Source organism: Hemicordylus capensis, chromosome 12, assembly GCF_027244095.1.
Source record: "Hemicordylus capensis ecotype Gifberg chromosome 12, rHemCap1.1.pri, whole genome shotgun sequence".
Taxonomy (NCBI): Eukaryota; Metazoa; Chordata; class Lepidosauria; order Squamata; family Cordylidae; genus Hemicordylus; species Hemicordylus capensis.
Window position 1 is genome coordinate 5334996 of NC_069668.1, and position 18276 is coordinate 5353271.

At 48.5% G+C, this 18276-nt stretch overlaps 1 protein-coding gene across 4 annotated transcripts in view; it reads left to right on the forward strand.

Moving 5' to 3' along the window:
• Nucleotides 1-18276, forward strand: part of TBX2 (T-box transcription factor 2) — a 111130-nt gene that overhangs the window by 12397 nt on the left and 80457 nt on the right. For 3 of the 4 annotated variants that reach the window (XM_053274543.1, XM_053274542.1, XM_053274539.1), the window contains one exon: nt 363-535. The exons of the other annotated variant lie outside the window; for it this stretch is intronic. The gene's annotated coding sequence lies outside the window, so the exon portion shown is untranslated. The remainder of the gene's footprint in view (nt 1-362; nt 536-18276) is intronic. 4 annotated transcript variants of the gene reach the window in all.

The window sequence follows — 18276 nt, forward strand, 5'->3', positions numbered from 1 at the left end:
ATGCAATCTCCTCAGGCAGAGACGTGTCTCTTTTTTTGCTCAAGTTACTCCATAGATTGCTTTTGATGCTAACAGTGTATTAATACCAGTGGTGTTCTGGAGGAAACCCTCAAATACTTTCTCCTGGACTCAAGGTTTTAAAAGCCGTCCCCTTAGTAAAAACTGGCTGCCCCCCTACTGAGTTCAAAAAGCAAATTGTCTCATTTAACTTGGGCCTGACTGTAGATCACTTTGGGGGATAAAGCCGAGGCCGGCTTCTCATAAAGGTGGGCTCAGGTTTCATGAGTGGATGTGAAATATTGCTTTCTTCGACTTCCCTCGTTCTGCAGTCAACATGGTCGTGTATTGCCCCTAAATTATAGAGTCTGGAGTGGCGGGGAGAAATAGTTCTCTTTCAAGAGAAACGGCAAGGAAAAGTCGGCTGAGCCAAGTTGAAGTTCAAATTCGCAGCATTCGGGAACTGAGGAACTGAGCGAGAGATCTGGTGGCAGAGGCACGCCGTCCATCTGAGGGACTGCTCCTCTTCAGGTTGCAGGTGGGAGGAAACCACGTTTTTGAATGTTCTTCTATGTAAACCCCTCAAAAAAACCACGAATTTTTTTTAAAAAAATCTGTCCAGCTCAGGCTAGTCCCTGCTTACATACGTAGCTGCCGTCTACTGAGTCAGACCCTTGGTCCGGCTAGCTCAGTATTGCCAGCACTGACTGGCACCGGCTGCCCAGTTTTGCATTATCTTGAGGGACAATAGGTGTGTTCTCATGAACCTAATCGGGATAGGAGCAGTAGTGCAGCTAGGTAATTTTGGCGCCTGGACCGTACCCGTCGCTAGCCCCCCCCCCCGCCGCAGCTGCAAGTTTCTCCCCACCGCCGCAAGGCTGAACCACCGTTTTTTTCAATAATTCTAGCCACTGGGGTGTGGGAAGTGAGCCAAGCAGGCCTCCCCCCATGGTAGCGGCCACTGGGCTTGACCATCCGGCCCAGCGGCCCCTGAGAACTGTATGGAGCGCCTGCACAGTTGGAATAGAGTGTTGACACTCTGTTATAACTGTGCAAGTGCACTGGAGCGCCTCGCAGTTCTCAGGGGCCGCTGGGCCAGATGGCTAGGCCCAGCGGCCACTCCCGCTCAATCCGCTACTGCCGCCATGGCCAGAATTATTGATTAAATCGGTGGTTTGGCCTGGCGGTGGTGGGTGCAGGATGGCAGCAAGGAGCCCCCCCCCATGGACCTTGGAGGCCACTGGCCAGTCCCCCAAGGTCCGGTGGTAAGATGTTAAGATCTCTGGATAGGAGGAGCACCCAGCCAGGGTAGAGGAGCTGGGCGTGCTCCCGATCAGCAGTTACATGAGCTCAAAGATCAAGGTAGGTGGAGGGAGAGTGATCATGTGGCAGGACTAATTTTTGTCCACCCAATAAAATATGCGGGGGATGGAATGTGTGTGGGGTGTGCCTGTCCCACCCGCCCCGGCTCCTGCCTCTCACGCAGTCACTCTCCCCTCCTCCTCCTCCTCCTCCCTCGATCTTTCCATTCACATGACTGCCCCTGGTACCCTGGGTAGATTGTGAGAACGCATCTTACCTAGAGAGCTCAGAATGCAGATTGCCTTCTCCCAAGAAATATTTAAGTGGCAGTGCAATCACTCTGCATGCAGAAGTTCTTGGGTTTCCACTCCCAATAAACATGATGCAGGATAGTACTACTTCCTAAGCGTCCCAGTATTATGAGGACTTTGATAAACTAAGAGAGAGCAGCTCCTCCTTGGAGGGACTGAGCGAAGACAGTGTTGGAGGTCAATCATGTGTGGGGCGGCGGGGGGAGGTGTGTGCGTGCTAGCCAGAGCCAGAGTGCTAGCCTGATTGGCTTAGCTAAACGGAACTGGCTGTGACATTCAAGCTGTGGAACATGCTGCCTGCTGAAATAAGAGCCTCCCCATCTCTGACCATTTAAAAAAAAAAAATCTTTAAAGACACATCTGTTCACCCAGGCTTTTAATTAAATACTGTTTTAATAGTTTCAACATTGTTTTAAATTATGGTTTTAAGGTTTTAAATTGTTGTAATGTTTTAACTTTTTGCTGTCATTTATTTTAACCAATGTTTTAATTTCTCTGTTGTCATTTATTTATTTTAACTAATGTTTTGACTTTTCTGTTGTCATGTTTTGTTGTAAAACCACCCAGGCACACAAATTTTGGGCAGTATAAAAATATGTAAAACAAAACAAAAAAGCTGGATGTCTTCAGGTTGTACTTTGTTTACAGTGAGCTCCCACCTTGTGTCACAGTGGTAACTGATTGGGGTCGTGGGTTATTAGAGTTCATTGTGTATTTGGGGAGGGGGGAATCAATATGATGAGGTCTCAGGTTCAATCCCTGGCCTCTCTGATTAAAGGTTCTCAAGTCACAGGCTGGGAAAGACCCCCCACTTGAGGCTTTGGGAAGCTGCTGCCAGTCAGAGTAGGAAATACTGAACTAGTTGGGTAGACAGTCTGACTCTGCAGGCAGCTTCGTGGGCTCAAACTCAGTCGCCGATCTTTCAGACTGTGCTCTGACCTGCAGGACAAGCTGTTGAAACAAGCTTTGGCCATGGCCAACAAGAGAGTGCATTTCTGCGTTCAATGAGAGTCCATCTCTGCTTGTGTTCCTCATAGGGCTTGTCTGTGTCCAAATGTTTCCTCTTAAAAGACAAACTTAGCAGCTGTGAGACATTAGGGCGAGATGATCACAGCTTAACTGGTGGATACGGAGCATTTTTACAATATCTCAGGAGTGCGATGGGGGGGGGGATCCAACAGGAAATGGAGGAAGATGGCCTCTCCCATGTGTGAACTATCTAAAGCCTCCTGACGATGCTCCAAAGTCCTGAGAACAGAAACTTGCAACTGAGTGTTGAGGCAGGAGAGTTTGCTGTGGAGAGGAGGACTCCAGCGGTTGCGGAGGGGAGGTGGCTGATCCTCGGTGGACCCTGGCTCAAATTAGTCCTGGTTATGGAATCAGGACATGGGAAATGGCAATGCCTTCCAGGTGGGTGTGATCATAGACTCATCAGATGTGAGAGCTGGAAGGGACAACTCCCTGCTCTGTGCAGGGTTGGCGGTTCCCAACCTGCAGTACTCCAGATGATGCTGAACTACAACTCCCGCCATCCCCAGCCAAAATAAATTGTACCTGGGGATGATGGGAGTTGTAGTTCATCAACATCTGGAGGAACCCCTGGAGGAAAACCCTGACAGATGGCCGCCCAGCCTGTTTGAAAGCCCCCCCCCCACGAGAGAGAGCCCGCCACCTTATGAGGTGGACTGTTCCGCTGTCAAACAGCTCCTACCATTAGGAAATCCCTGCCAGTGTCTGGCCTGAATCTGCTTCCTTGTGATTTCAACCCCTTCTAGTCTTGCTTTTGGGAGTAACGGAGAGAACACCCAGCCCTTTTGCAGATGGGGAGCAGGAACGGGCATTGAAATAAATGGAACATTCAGACTCAGAAGATATTGGCTGGATTCCAACCTGCACTGCAGGAATGGGAAAGGTTGCTACGTCTCCAGAGACCCGGGGTTTGCTCTCTGAAACCAGCCCTGTCTAGGACACAGTTTCTCAACCACCGGTCCCTGGACCGCTACCGGTCCGCAAAGGGTTGAGTGCCGGTCCCTGGCTGGGAGTCAACCCCACCCCCCCAACAACTGCAATCAAGGCACTCACTTCCTCAGTTTTGCACATGGCACAGAAGAGGAAGAGGAGTATCATGGAGGTGCAGAAAGGGAGTGCAGGTGGACATTCCTTGGGGGAGGGGGAGCAAGTACGAGTACCAAGGAGGGCTGAGGGAGGCAGCATGGTGCGGGGGAGAGGCAAGATACCATTTTGTGCATTCACGCAAAAGGGTAACTGGATGAATGGCACTGGAATGAAGTGATCCTAAGGCAGGGGCATAACTACTATTAGGCCCTGGACTTTGAGAAGGGGTCCCATTTTAAAATCTGGTCTCTGGGCCCACTACAACCTTGCTACACCCCTGCATTGAACCATTGTACCTTTGTACCTTCGATCCTTTGTACCTTTGTACCTTCGATCCTTTGTACCTTTGATCCTTTGTACCTTTGTACCTTCGATCCTTTGTACCTTTGTACCTTCGATCCTTTGTACCTTTGATCCTTTGTACCTTTGTACCTTCGATCCTTTGTACCTTTGTACCTTTGTACCTTCGATCCTTTGTACCTTCATCCTTTGTACCTTTGTACCTCTGAACCTTCGAACCTCTGAACCTTCGAACCTCTGAACCTTTGAACCATTGAACCTTCGAACCATTGAACCTTCGAACCATTGAACCTTCGAACCATTAAACCTGGCGCACACACCAGCCCCCTGCTAACTGAGCAAAGAAACACCTTTTTAAAAGTGGTGATGATTCTCTTGATTGAAAGGTGGGGCCTGGGGTGTGCGGAGGCCCTGGACTTTGAGATGGGGCCCCATTTTAAAATCTCGTCTCTGGGCCCACTCCAACCTTGCTACACCCCTGCCCTAAGGATTTTATGCCCAGCGCAGTTCGTGTCCAATCCCAACTAATTTGAAACCACCTTGAGAGGGAATACTGTTTCCCTTTTGCATTGGTGGGGTGTTGTGGTCCCTCGGCCCTCTATAACCCCCTGGTCTGCACCGCCAGTGGAAGACAGAGGTCCCCTTTATGACCTCGCCAGGTGTGGGGGACAACCTCTGGCTGGGATCATGCCGTGGTGAGGGCTAAGCGGTGGAGGGAGGGAGGAGAGCTGCCTTGGCTTGCCTCGCAGCGACACGTGGGCAGCATGTGGGACCACGTGAGCTGCGTGGCCCCAAAGGCAGGCTGGTGTGATTGGCGCATGCAGAGGAATTGGGAGGGGGGCACAGAAGCGCGCGCTGTGAGAGAGGATGGGGGAACACCTGCTACACTTTAGTGCGCAAGCACAGCGTTGGCAGCTCTTGGACCCAGGCGACCTTCCCAGCGCAGTCTGGTGCACCATTGCCTTGCCCAACCTGGACAGTGCCTCGTCTCCCCAGCGAGGAATCCACCGCTACCATGCCCCACACTATCTCAGAATTGCCCCCTTCCCTTTAACATCAGGTCCCCACTGCTCTTCTTCGCATTTTCTTTCACCATTAAAAAACAACAAGCCACCACCCATTCCCAGCACCTGCCACATAACTGTTTTTAAGGAGTTTTGGAGGAGCTGCATGGATTTCATTAGGTCTGCCTCACAAAGTGCACATCTAAGAGCAGGATCCAGATCAAGCCAGGTGATCATGACCAAGCAGTATTGACACAAATGAGAGATGACTAAATTAGTTTCAGTGGGTGGTCCTGACTAACGTGGTCTGGATCCAGCCCTGCAACTACACAACTCCTGCTAAAACTCCACCTCCATCAAGACAGGGTTAAACTGTAGACTTTGGGCTCTACTGACAACTTGCCCAGCTCTCCTCTCCTCACCTCCTTTTTGCTTTGCTTGACATCCAGCCTGATGAAGAGTTTTGGGGAATTCAAAAGCTTGCTTGTGTGTTGTTTTCATTGGCCGCATGTAGCTTTTGAATTTTTCTAATGGCCCAACATCCCTTGTCCATTGAGTAATCACAAGCACCCCCACCCCACACATACTGAAGACATACTGGAGACATATTTGTTCACCCAGGCTTTTAGATTCAGGGGTTCTCAGACTTGGGTCCCCAGATGTTGGTGGACTTCAACTCTCATAATTCCCAGCCATAATGGCCAAATGCCATTGTGGTTGGGGTTTATGGGAGTTTAAGTCCAACAACATCTGGGGACCCAAGGTTGAAAACCCCTAATATTCCATGTTTGCAAAAGATTCCAAATTTAATTATTTTAATGCTTATATTATTTTAATTGTAAACTGCCCAGAGATGCAAGTTCTGCTGGTCCGGGAAACTGTGCATGAAGAATGTAGCGGTCCTTGAAACTCTGCACAAAGAATTTAGCAGTCCTTGACTCCAAAAAGGTTGAGCAACACTGGTCTAGGAGCATGGGAACACATGGCAGAAGGTATCAGCTGGTGACGGACGGGGTCAGAATCTTCGTGGATCTGGTGGTTCATGTGTGGACTTTGATGGCTGTGTGGCCCAGCCCTTGAGGCCAGTGAAATTAAACCTGCCTAGCTGTGCAGGAGTCACCTTAAGTAGTGCAGCGGGGAAATGCTTGACTAACAAGCAGAAGGTTGCCGGTTCGAATCCCTGCTGCTACTATATTGGGCAGCAGTGATATAGGAAGGGGCTGAAAGGCATCATCTCATACTGTGCGGGAGGTGGCAATGGTCAACCCCTCCTGTATTCTACCCAAATAAAACCACAGGGTTCTGTGGGTGCCAGGAGTTGAAATCGACTTGATGGCACACTTTACTTTTAACTGTGCAGCATTGCAGTCCAAGACGCTTCTTTGTGCCATGAGCACAAAAGCGTACACAGGAGCTTATTGGATGGAGTGAGCACTGGTCTGCAGAACCTTTGGCCACAAGACAAATGCTAGTCTTTAAGGCATGTTTCCCAACCGTTTGGTCTTGGAGGCCTGCACCAGAAGCACACTCAACCAGATTTCCTTCTGTTTATTGGTTTGGTTAAGAAAATGTATCTTGCCTTCCAACTTGTGAAATCTGAAGGTGGCTCACAACCATTCTTGCAGTTGAAGCAGAATTCAGGAGAAGGGGAACACCAGGGCACAGGCGAGCCTGTGAAATAAGACAGGAAAGGAAGGGGCCGGGGTGGGTGGGTGGAGAGTTGTAATTTACTAGGAAAACCCACCTAGAACCATACAGTAATGCTGATTTCTGGAGCCAAGCCTCTTTCCGCCAACACACACACACACACACACACACACACCCTAACTCAGCCAGGGATCAACCTCCCTTTAACACCTCCCATAGGCTGAGACAGGCTTAATGTGTGTGCAGTTTCACACTCTGACTAATCTACACAGCAGGCAAACTAATCCCGTAATAACAGGCAGATTTAGTTGTAAATCAGGCCATCGATCCAGAAAGTCCCCAAATGGCTCAGTGGCTAAAAATACTTTTTGTTTTTTTAAAAAAGTGCACACACTGTGTGTATGTGTGGGAGAGATTTTTGTGTCACTGGCAGCTTTCATCTAAAACTGTTTGCAAAATCTCCTAATCCTTTTGCAGAAAATCACAGCCCCCAAATACTGAACAGTCCGAAAATATCCACTCACCCACCCCCACCAAGGCTGCTCATCACAAGCAAGCAGTTCCCTCTTTCCTCCCTCCCCACCACTTTGCTTCTGTAACTACATAGAACGTTCACAAGCATTACAACTGCTCTGTTGAGAAAGAGTCAGTCGTGGAATGTGGACAGCAAGTACAGCTGCTACAGAGGGAATGGATTGTCATTTGGGATGGGGTGGGGAAGCATCCTATGGGGCCAGGGGGGGCTATAAGTTGTTGATCTGGGAACCAGAAAAGTAGGTGTTCTAGGGAGGCAGAAAAGCTGATATCTGTGGAGCTGGAGGCCAAGGACTCAAAATGAATCCCATGTTGTGGTATCTAAGGTAACATTAAAAACTGTAGCAGGAAATCACTAGCCTACATTTAGGTTCAAAACTAGATTGCTGCTGCTGCTGCTTCTTCTTTTTTAAAGATGTAATTTAGGGGCCCAGGCACATATGAGGATCCAGAACAATCTGTGTGGAACCTGGCCATCTGTATATTGGAACTGTATGACCATAGAGGGAGAGGGAGGGAGGGAGGAGCAAATGTAAGAAACACACAGAGAGGAGAGAAATGACAGCAGCATTTCAGGCAACGCCAGGTTCCCTGAAAGTCAGCTCCAGCTACCTGTTCCTTGCACCACAGGAATGTAGGAAACTGCCTTATACAGAGTCAGACCCTTGGTTCATCTAGTTCAGTAGTGTCTGCATTAACTGGAAGTAGCTTTCCAAAGTTTCAGCTGAGTTGGGAGTCTCTCCCAGCCCTACCTGGAGTCTCTCCCAGTCCCCTACCAGGGACTGAACCTGGGACCTTCTGCATGCAAGCAGATGCTCTACCACTGAGCTATGGCCTTATCCCCTAATGGGAATATCTCAGCAGATAGCGTTCAAATGTAGCCACCCATCCAAATGGAAAGCAGGACAGACCCTGCTTAGCAAAGGGGTCAATTCGTGCTCGCTACCACAAAACCAGCTGTCCTCCCCAACAGTACCTGGGACTGTCTGCTGAGGAGGAAAGGCAGGCATTATCACCACAGCTCAAAATCTTCCTAGCCCTGGGAATAAGATGACACCAGAAAGCCAATTCCAGGGCATGGCCTGCTATAAGGTTTGTAGAGCTGCTGCTGTCTTTCAATCTGGGCAAGCCATCAGCGAGGGAAGTCACTAGCCTATCCTGAGGGATGGATAGACAAATCTACAGAAGGATGTGTGGATGACTGGATGGGTATGCAGAAGAGTGTTCCCTCTAACAGGGATTCCCAGATGCTGTGGACTACAACTCCTAGAATCCCCAGACGAAGGCCACTGCTGCTGGGAATGCTGGGAGTTGTAGTGAACAACGTCTGGGAATCCCTGTTAGAGGGAACACTGATGCAGATGGATGGATTTACTACTCTGCCACATCACACAGTCTGTTCCCCTAAACTTTTGGTGCCTGACAGGTAACATGAGGTCAATAGGCAGGATCCAGACTAAGTTAGTCTAAGTCTCATTGAAATTAATAGAACCTCAGTTGGTCATGTCTCATTCATTTCCCTGGTGCTTAGTCACAACTAACGTAGACTGGATCTTGCCCATTGTGAATTCAGTTACATATAGACAGCTATTGTCGTCCTCAAGACACGTCTTTTTGGCTTGGCTTTTAGTGACACTTAGAGGGGTTTTTTAAAAATTGCTTATTATCTTGTTTTTATTGGCTTTTATTCATGTGAACCAACTAGAACTCCTGGGTTCAGCGTTATAGAAATTAAATAAATAAATAAATAAATAAATATATGGATGTGCCACTTTTTTACCAAAAAAAGGTCCTCGTAGTGGCTTATATAGTCAAAAGAATAAGAGGGTTCTCTCCTAAAAGTGTTCACCATCTAAACACAAGGGAGACCCATATGGGAGACACCATATGTCGAGTTTCTGAAATTTCACATTAATGCTCCCATCCTTAACAACAACAACAATGGATATTCATATACCGCTTTTCAACAAAAGTTCCCAAAGCAGTTTACAAAGAGAAATAAAATAAATAAAGATGGATTCCTGTCCCCAAAGGGCTCACCTTTCCTATAAGTCCAGTTGATTTTGATGGAGCTATCAAGAAGTGAGCGTGCTTAGGGTTGCAGCTTTCTTACCATTTCCAGCCTTCTTTTCCAATGGGGTAGGGACAAGTTGCACGTCTGGGGGACCCTTGCCCCCTTCTGGCATCACCTCTGATTTGAGAGAAGAAAGGAGGAGTCGGGGCCTCATGACATGCACCTGGCTGGAAGCCCCACAAAATGCACTGTGCAGTGTCCAAATTTGTTGACAGCCCATCCTAGTGCAGGCGCCCTGGATATGCTTGACAGGTCATCACCTTTGGAAATGAAACTCTGGCACTGGGAGATAGGCAGGGCTTTGCAGCCTTTGATGAGAACAAAGCGGTCATTGGCAGAGGGCTGTTGAGCGGCCTTATCGGCCTTCCCTTAACATTGGTTCAATGGGTAATAGCATCCCCCTTGTCTACCCAGGAGGACTGCTGATTACAAAAGCATGGGGCTGCGTGACCTCCTCCTCCTCTGATTAGCCGGCTCTTGGCCTAAAGGTGTGTGATAACCTCAGCTCCTGACGGCTCTTCAGGCTTCACTGGAGAGGCTTATCGCTGGAACAAAATGCTCGCCATACATACATACCCGATGATGGTGAGATATTTGCAAGGATCTTACTCCCACCCCTCAGCCAAAGACCATAAGAACAACCTTCTTCATGGGGGGGATGTGATGGGTCATAGACTAGGCTCCTCGAACCTGCTCCTGTGCAGGGGATATTGCTTTGTGTAGGAAACAAGGATCAAAAATAATAGTAATAGTAATTCTATACTATTCAAGATTAAGAGTCGTCCTACTAATAGAAAGAGCAGGTGTACTACTACTAGTAAGCTTTGAGTAGTGGTGTTAAGTGTTCATCATCTCAGATTCATACTGAAAACCAAAGATTGTAAGCATTCTGCTTTGTGTTTTATTAACTCCCTGCCGACCATGGAATGTGATTCCAGGCAAATGTGCAATATTATTAGTAATAGTATATATGTGTAGTAAGTGTTGAATGTGTTAAGCCGTAAAAACTTTACATTCATATAAAATCAAGCTTGTTAAGCATTCTGGTTAGAGACATTTTAATTCCTTATATACACAGATCTTTGGGTTCAAGAAGAAAAGATGACCCTGGGCCAGTCCCTTCTCTCGCAGCCTAACCTACTTCACAGGGTTGTTGTGAGGAGAAACTTAAGTATGTAGTACACCGCTCTGGGCTCCTTGGAGGAAGAGCAGTATATAAAATGTAATTAATTAATTAATTAATAAGCAAGCAAGCCATACAGGTGGCCCTCGTTAGTCATGGTCCTGGCACCCGCAGTTTCGAGTATCCACGGTTGGGTCATAAGGGCCCAGTTTCTTTATTTGCGGGGCAAAAACAGGGTTAATTTCACCTATCCGCAGTTCTTAAGTGACCGGAAATGACTTCTGACATCATTTCCTGCTGCCATTTTGTAGTCTTTGTGGCTCTTTACGGGGCAGGGGGAGGTCCTCCAAAAAAGAACAAAATTTAGAGGATTTTGAAGTTTGTAGGGCATTGCTGGAGAGCTGGAGACCAAGCTTATTTCTGCTCTCCCCCCCCCCACTTTTTCTTATGATTTTCAGTGCACTTCAGAGTGCTCGCAATCCTAAGGTCCCTTTATTTGTGATTTTGTTCAGAAACAGGTGAAAACACAACCCCTGTGAATACAAATACAAATATTTATATGCCGCTTTTCAACAAAAAGTTCCCAAAGTGGTTTACATAGATATAAATAGATAAATGAAATGGCTCCCTGTCCCCAAAGGGCTCAAAATCTTAAAAAAAATAATAATGAGGACCACCTGTACTCTTGACAGGAAATATCTTGTACTCTTCCTACCCGTAGGAGATTCAATGACAGAATTCCATGTGTGGAGACAGCAAAAAAACTGAAGGCAGGGAGAAGCTGCAATGTGCAGGATCACCACTGGAGGTGGTAGTGAGCATAGAGGATCTATAATGCCACGAGACCTGACACCATATTGATCCACTACTGATATGTTTCTGAGCAAAACACAAAGTGCTGGTTATTACCTACAAAGCCCTTAACAGCTTGGGTCCAGGGCATTTAAGAGAGTGTCTCCCTTGTCATGAACCCTGCCGCCTATTAAGATCCTCTGGGGAGGTCCGGTTATGGTTGTCACCAGCTCGTTTGGTGGCAACTTGGGACCAGGCCTTCTCTGTGGCTGCCCCAGGATTCTGCAATGCACTCCCTGTTGAAATAAGAGCTTGTCCATCTCCGGTTGTTTTTAGGCCCTCAACCACTTTTCTCAGGCTTTTAGTCAACATTAATTTTGAACTGATCAGTTGTTTATATTCTGTAAAAACTGTTTTGATGGTTTTTATTTTGTTTTTACATTTGTTGTATTTTATATTACGTACACCGCCTAGGGATATACAGAACAGGTGGTATAGAGATATGATAACTAGATAGATAGTTAAATAAATATATAAGAATCCATTTGCCACGGTCTGACATCACTGGCGTCTAGGAAGGCTAATCATCTTAACCACAGATTATTACAGGGCCAGCCTGTCTATGAAGCCAACTGGGGTACTTGCCTCAGGTGATAGATTGGTGGAGGTTGTGGATTGGTCGTGGTACAGGAACATCAGAAGCTGCCCTATACTGAGTCAGACCTTTGGTCCATCTAGCTCAGTATTGTCTTCACAGACTGGCAGTGGCTTCTCCAAGGTTGCAGGCAGGAATCTCTCTCAGCCCTATCTTGGAGATGCTGCCAGGGAGGGAACTTGGGAACCTAGATGCTCTTCCCAGAGTGGCTCCATCCCCTGAGGGGAAGATCTTCCAGTGCTCACACATCAAGTCTCCCATTCTTATGCAACTAGGGCGGACCCTGCTGAGCTAAGGGGACAAGTCATGCTTGCTACCACAAGACCATGGGGAGGCACTCCGTGTCCATCCTGAAATCACCAGCCACTTCTACCTGCCTCCCACCTCACAAGGATGACAGGCAGTGGAATGTAGTATTTGCCAGTTACCTTACAGCTGACATGCAACAGTACACAGTTTCACACCTCAGCTAGTTTGGGCCTCAGCATCTTTGCTGCTGTGCAGTGTGGGAAGTGAGAACCTCCATCTTCTCGGCAATGATTATTCACATCCCACAGATGTCTTGGTGCACGATAGCCAAGTTTTTGCAAAGCTGGGTGGTTCCAATGGGCCCGTCTTGAGGCATCAAACTTGAAACTTGGCTTGTGGTATCAAAAGCACGGAGAGGACCGTGGGAGAGCCTCCAAGCCTCTCGCAGGGAGATGTGTTTGAAAAGGAGCTTGGAAGCTAGCCTCGGTTCTCATCTTCCTCCGAATGTGTGTGTCATCACTGAGAATTCATGGAGCCACCCACCAGTAGACCAGAGAAGGAACACAGCATCTGGACCAGGGTTCCAGGCCAAAAAGATGAATTGGACAGATCAAAGGGAGGGCTTCGGGTGTGTGTTGACACAAACAGCAAAGCGCATCACAGAGCAGACAGTGCCTCGGTGTTCCTTTGTTAACAGCCGCCTTCCCTGTGAACCAAGTTTTCCAGGAAAACACACACACACAGACACACACACACACACAACACACAGATGTCCAGAAGACATTTAGTACATGAGTCAGCTGCAGCCATCGGTACCATTGGGGGAACAAATGCTCATGGTGATGTTTTATTATTTATTTATTTATTTATTTAACATATTTTATACCACCCAGAACATGTATCTCTGGGCGGTTTGCAATTAAAATCATTTAAAACATTAACTCAATTGAACAATTAAAATCATTTAAATATTAAAATCATTAACGTTAAAATCATTTAAAACGAACATTTATTCATTCATTCATTCATTCATTCATTCTGGCTCAGGGCAGTTTACATTAAAACCAAGAACACATCATAAAACAATTTTAAAAAATTTAAAACCAGGTTAAAACTCATTAAAATTAAAACTAGATATCAAAGACAATTGCATTACTAGAAGTTCAACTCTCAGGCTTTTCTTATTCTGGCAATGGGGCCTGCAGTGGCCAGATCTGCAATGGTGTTTTATAAGCTTTAGCCCCCTAATCGCGCAGCGGGGAAGTAACTTGCCTAGCAAGTCAGAAGTTGCCAGTTCGAATCCCCGCTGGTATGTTTCCCAGACTATGGGAAACACCTGTATCGGGCATCAGCGATATAGGAAGGTGCTGAAAGGCATCATCTCCTACTGCATGGGAGATGGCAATGCTTAACCGCTCCTGTGTTCTACCAAAGAAAACTACAGGGCTCTGTGGGCGCCAGGAGTCGACACCAACTCAACAGCACAACTTTTATAAGCTTTACAACACAAGAACTACTCTAAAATTCTATCAGCATTGCCAGAGGAATGGAGATGACCATTGGCAGGAATGCTCTCCTCCTGTTGTACTCCATGGAGAGAGTACAGGTTTTTTTAATTGTCACCCTCCCCTTTTCCTCTGTGCCATAATGACTGCCATTTTACCCAAATTGTTTGGGGATAGGGATGAAGAACGGGTGATGCAGAAAGCTGCAGAGCTATCCTTAAGGCATGGCAAGCAGGTCGACTGCCCCAGGCCCCGCTCTTTTAACCCCCATTCGCTGGAAGGGGGCCCCACACTGGCTGATTGGCCCCGGGCCCCACACCCCACCAGGGCTCTCTGACAGCCCTGGCTGGAAGTGGGACAATGCTATCACCTTTTTCCCCATCCTTGGTGTGTCGGGGGTGGGGAGAGGTGTTGCCAAAAATCACTATGAGCATTTGCCCCCCAAGACGGTACCAGAGGCCAAAATGTGTGGGCCCCGCTCATGGACTAATTCTTCTTTGCAGAAGGGGAAAAGCAAGAGGGGTCCTCAGACCTGCAACGGCCTGGTACAATGCAGTAGTAGCTGCGTTCACCTTTCATTGCTGTATCTCCATTCCTCTTAACATAGGAAAATAGGAAGCTGCCATATACTGAGTCAGACTATTGGTCCATCTCGCTCAGTTTTGTCTGCACAGACTGGCAGTGGCTTCTCCAAGGTTGCAGGCAGGAGTCTCTCTCAGCCCCATCTTGGAGATGCTGCCAGGGAGGGAACTTGGAACCTAGATGCTCTTCCCAGAGCAGCCCCATTATCCCCTCAGGGGAAGATCTTCCAGTGCTCACACTTCTAATCTCCCTCTCAAATGCAACCAGGGCAGACCCTGCTTAGCTAAAGGGACAAGTCATGCTTGCTCCCACAAGACCAGCACAAGACCACATGTCATGCAACAGGATGTACTAAAGCCAGGGTTCCCCTCTGGGAAACCTTGAGAGTTTCTTGACGTTTATCAGGGGCTCCTCAAAAAAGGAGCTCAGTTAGGGTAGACAAGCTTCCCTGGAAGACGGCTGGTCTATGGCAACTGATCCTTCCCTGTGCAGCCATGCTGGGTGTGTTTTAGATGTATTCCCAGTTCTTGCAATGCTATGGAGAGACGCAGGGGCATTTGGGTCCACCCAAGAATCCCTTGTGATGAGGTGGAGTTCTCCAGCTGGCAAGGAAAAGTGAGGAGGGGGTTCCTCAAAAGGAGGCAGAATTGCAGAAAGCCTGGAAATCAGTAGCTGAGAATATGTATAGGGCTGTTGCTTTTGTTATGCTTCAGTATTTAGGTTCCCTCATTGGATGTGTGTATTGCATTATAGTGCCTGACCCCTGGCCCCTCTCTGACTTCTGGCTTCTGTTCTGATCCTCATCAAAACAGCCCCACTGGATAAGGCCCAAGGCCCATCCAGTCCAGCATTAGGGTTGTGCACGAACCAGACCAGTTCAGAGGTTCAGGCCGGTTTGGCGGTGCGAGGTTTTCCTTTAAGGAGCAGGCAGGGAGCCCATTTCCCCCCAACTGCTGCGTTTCCCCCACCAGCGCTGTCTCCAAAACTGCTGGTTTGGGGAGGAAGCATACCTCCTTGCCATCCCAGTTAGCATTGGGCCGGAAGTGGCTGGTGCATGTGAGTGACATGTGCATGCGCACCAGCCACTTCCGACGCCGACCAGGGCAGCAAGGAGGTACACTGCCACCACGCACCAGCGGTTTTGGAGATAGTGCAAGCAGGGTGGGAGATGAGCACCCTCTCTGCTCCTCAAAGGTGACCCCCCCACCGCCGCTGAGCCAGCCAAGTGCCGGTTCGTGCACATCTCTATCCAGCACCTTGTTTCACGCAGTGGCCCATCAGAGGCCTCTGAGAAGCCCACAGGCAGGACCTGATGGGGGGACGCATGCCCTCCCTCTTGCTGTTGCCCCCCTGCAACTGGTATTTGGAGGCCTCCTGCCTCTGAGGCTGAGGGTGGCTTATAGCCACCAGACTAGTAGCCATGGATAGACCTGTCCTCTGGCTGCTGGTGACTGATGACTGGGCTCTGACTCTTTGTGCATCCTGGACTTCTGACTTGCCTGACCTTCCTGGCTCCTGCCTGCCTGCCTGGCCGGGCTGGCTAAATTACCACCCCTGGTGAGTGCTTGATTCCCCCCACTCCTGGTCTTGGACTTGCAACCCCTGAGGACTGCAGCCTGCCACAGCTCCTCTGCCTGACCCCTGATTACCTTCGATGGCTGTGGGTGGCAGAGAGACTAAAGTATGTACTCGAGATCTGAGTGTGACGCCCACTCTGAATTAGTCTCCCTCTCTATCTCTTCTGCATTCTCTTGATCGTTCAAGATGTTACTTTGCTGCATCGAGGGTATCCAGCCCGCTTTCCGGGAACTGTCGCTTCCCCTGACTCCTTGTCCTGGTCGTCTTCTGGAGAGCCTCTTTGATATTTGGTCGGCCATTGCGGATATAGTAGCTGGGGGCATTGTGGTCGAGTGTGAAGTTCACCCCGGCTCAGGAGGCCAGCCCCAGGCCAGCTCAGCACTTGCCTCCCACTTCAACCTTTGAGATAGGGATGAAGTGGCAAGCAGAACTCAGCACACCGGCAGGTTCACCAGGGGGCTGTGTCGGCTTTGAAGCCGCAAAGAGCAGGAATTCTGTCCCTAGACCTTTCAAGAGCCCATGTCTGTAGTGTCACTAGCGGGGTGCAGTGTGTGTGGGGTGGGTGGGTGGCTGTCCTGGGTGTAACCAGGACAGAGGCCCCAAGTGGTTGCCAGGAGGTCAACCCGTGCGAGCCTATGAGTGTTGATTCAGGAATTATTTCCATGGGGTTCCGTGCAACCCACACCCTCTAGGACTGACACATGGAGGTGAGGACAGGTCTTCTGCGCCTGTGATAGCTGCACAGAAGCCGAAACTCCCTCTTACGTGCATCTCTTAGGTCAGTGTTTTCCAGCAGTGGCCGCCATCAACTCAAAGTAGTGGTTAGAGTGCTGGGCCCGAGTTCAAATCCCCATTCAGCCATGAGACTTGCTGGGTGACTCTGGGCCAGTCACTTCTCTCTCAGCCTAATCTACTTCACAGGGTGGTTGTGAAAGAGAAACCTAAGTATGTAGCACACCGCTCTGGGCTCCTTGGAGGAAGAGAGGGATATAAATGTAAAATAAAATAAAATAAAATAAAATAAAATAAAATAAAAAATTGTTTGTTGGGCCAAAGCTGAATACTCTGCACAGTCATAATTTTTATTATTTTTTTTTATTTTAATATGTGTTTATCTATTTTATTTGTATCTTTGTATGCATTTGAAATTTTTTACATTTTCTATTATGTTTTAATTCTGTACAATGCCTAGAGATTTCTATATTAGGTGGCAGATAAATGCAATCAATCAGAACAGTCCAGCTGGATCTGGCCCAAGAAGGCCCATCCAGCCCAGCATCCTGTTTCACACAGTGGCCCACCAGATGACCCTGAGAAGCCCACAAGCAAAAAGGAGAGGAGAGCTGGTCTTGTGGTAGCAAGCATGACTGGTCCCCTTAGCTAAGCAGGGTCTGCCCTGGTTGCAGATGAATGGGGGACTTGGTATGTGAGCACTGCAAGATTATATTCCCCTCAGGGGATAATGGGGCCACTCTGGGAAGAGCATCGAGGTTCCAAGTTCCCTCCCTGGCATCGTCTCCAAGATAGGGCTGAGAGAGATTCCTGCCTGCAACCTTGGAGAGGCCACTGCCATAATGCCAGTCTGTGTAGACAACACTGAGCTAGATGGACCAATGGTTTGACTCAGTATATGGCAGCTTCCTATGTTCCTAAGCAAGAGGTGAGAGCATGCCTTCTCTCCTGCGGTTGCTCCCCTGCAACTGATATTCAGAGGCATCTTGCCTCTAAATTTAATAAAATTAAACCCCGACCCACCCCACCCCACCCCATCGCTCTGGACAATGTGGAACCATGGTACTCCACATTCTCCTCCCTTGGTTCTCCCTTTTCCTAGCACCTTTGGGGATACTTTAAGGGAAACAGAGCCCTCTCAAGTGCCCGCATCATTTTGGAAGGCCTGCGTGGACTGCTGGGAAGTGTAGTCCTTCCTGGCACTTCCCCCAGACAGTTCCATGGAGGAAGTCTTGGGTAGGACTATATTTCCCAGCACTCAGTGTGTGCTTTCCGGGGCTTATTAGAGCTCTGTTTCACTTCAAGAGCCCCTTCTGGTGCTGTGTGGATGCAGGACTGTGCAGTGCTCAGTCCAACAATGGGAAATGCCCCCACCCCCACCCAGTGAAGACTTCTTGCCCAAGTGGCCCTTGCTTGAAAGATGGTGAAGATCACTCTCTTAAAGATACAGGAGACCTGTCTCCTTTCTGTATGGCAGTACTAGCCCTCCTCAACATCAGAGGCCCTGATCCAGGTGCCTCCACTGAACAGATTCAGCAGGAGTCAGCCGAGAACAGGTCTGTCTCAGTGGTATCCTCCCCACAAAAGCTGGTCAGGCTCAGACGCTGGGCAGGTTCTAGACTAAACCAGTCATGGCAAAGCACTATTGAAATCAACAAGACACGTTAATCATGCCTAACTCAAATTCCGATTCCTTTCAGTGGGATTTAGCCACCACTAACATAGACCCGCGTTCTTACGACCAGAACAATCTCAGTTAAAGAGTTAATAGCGAAC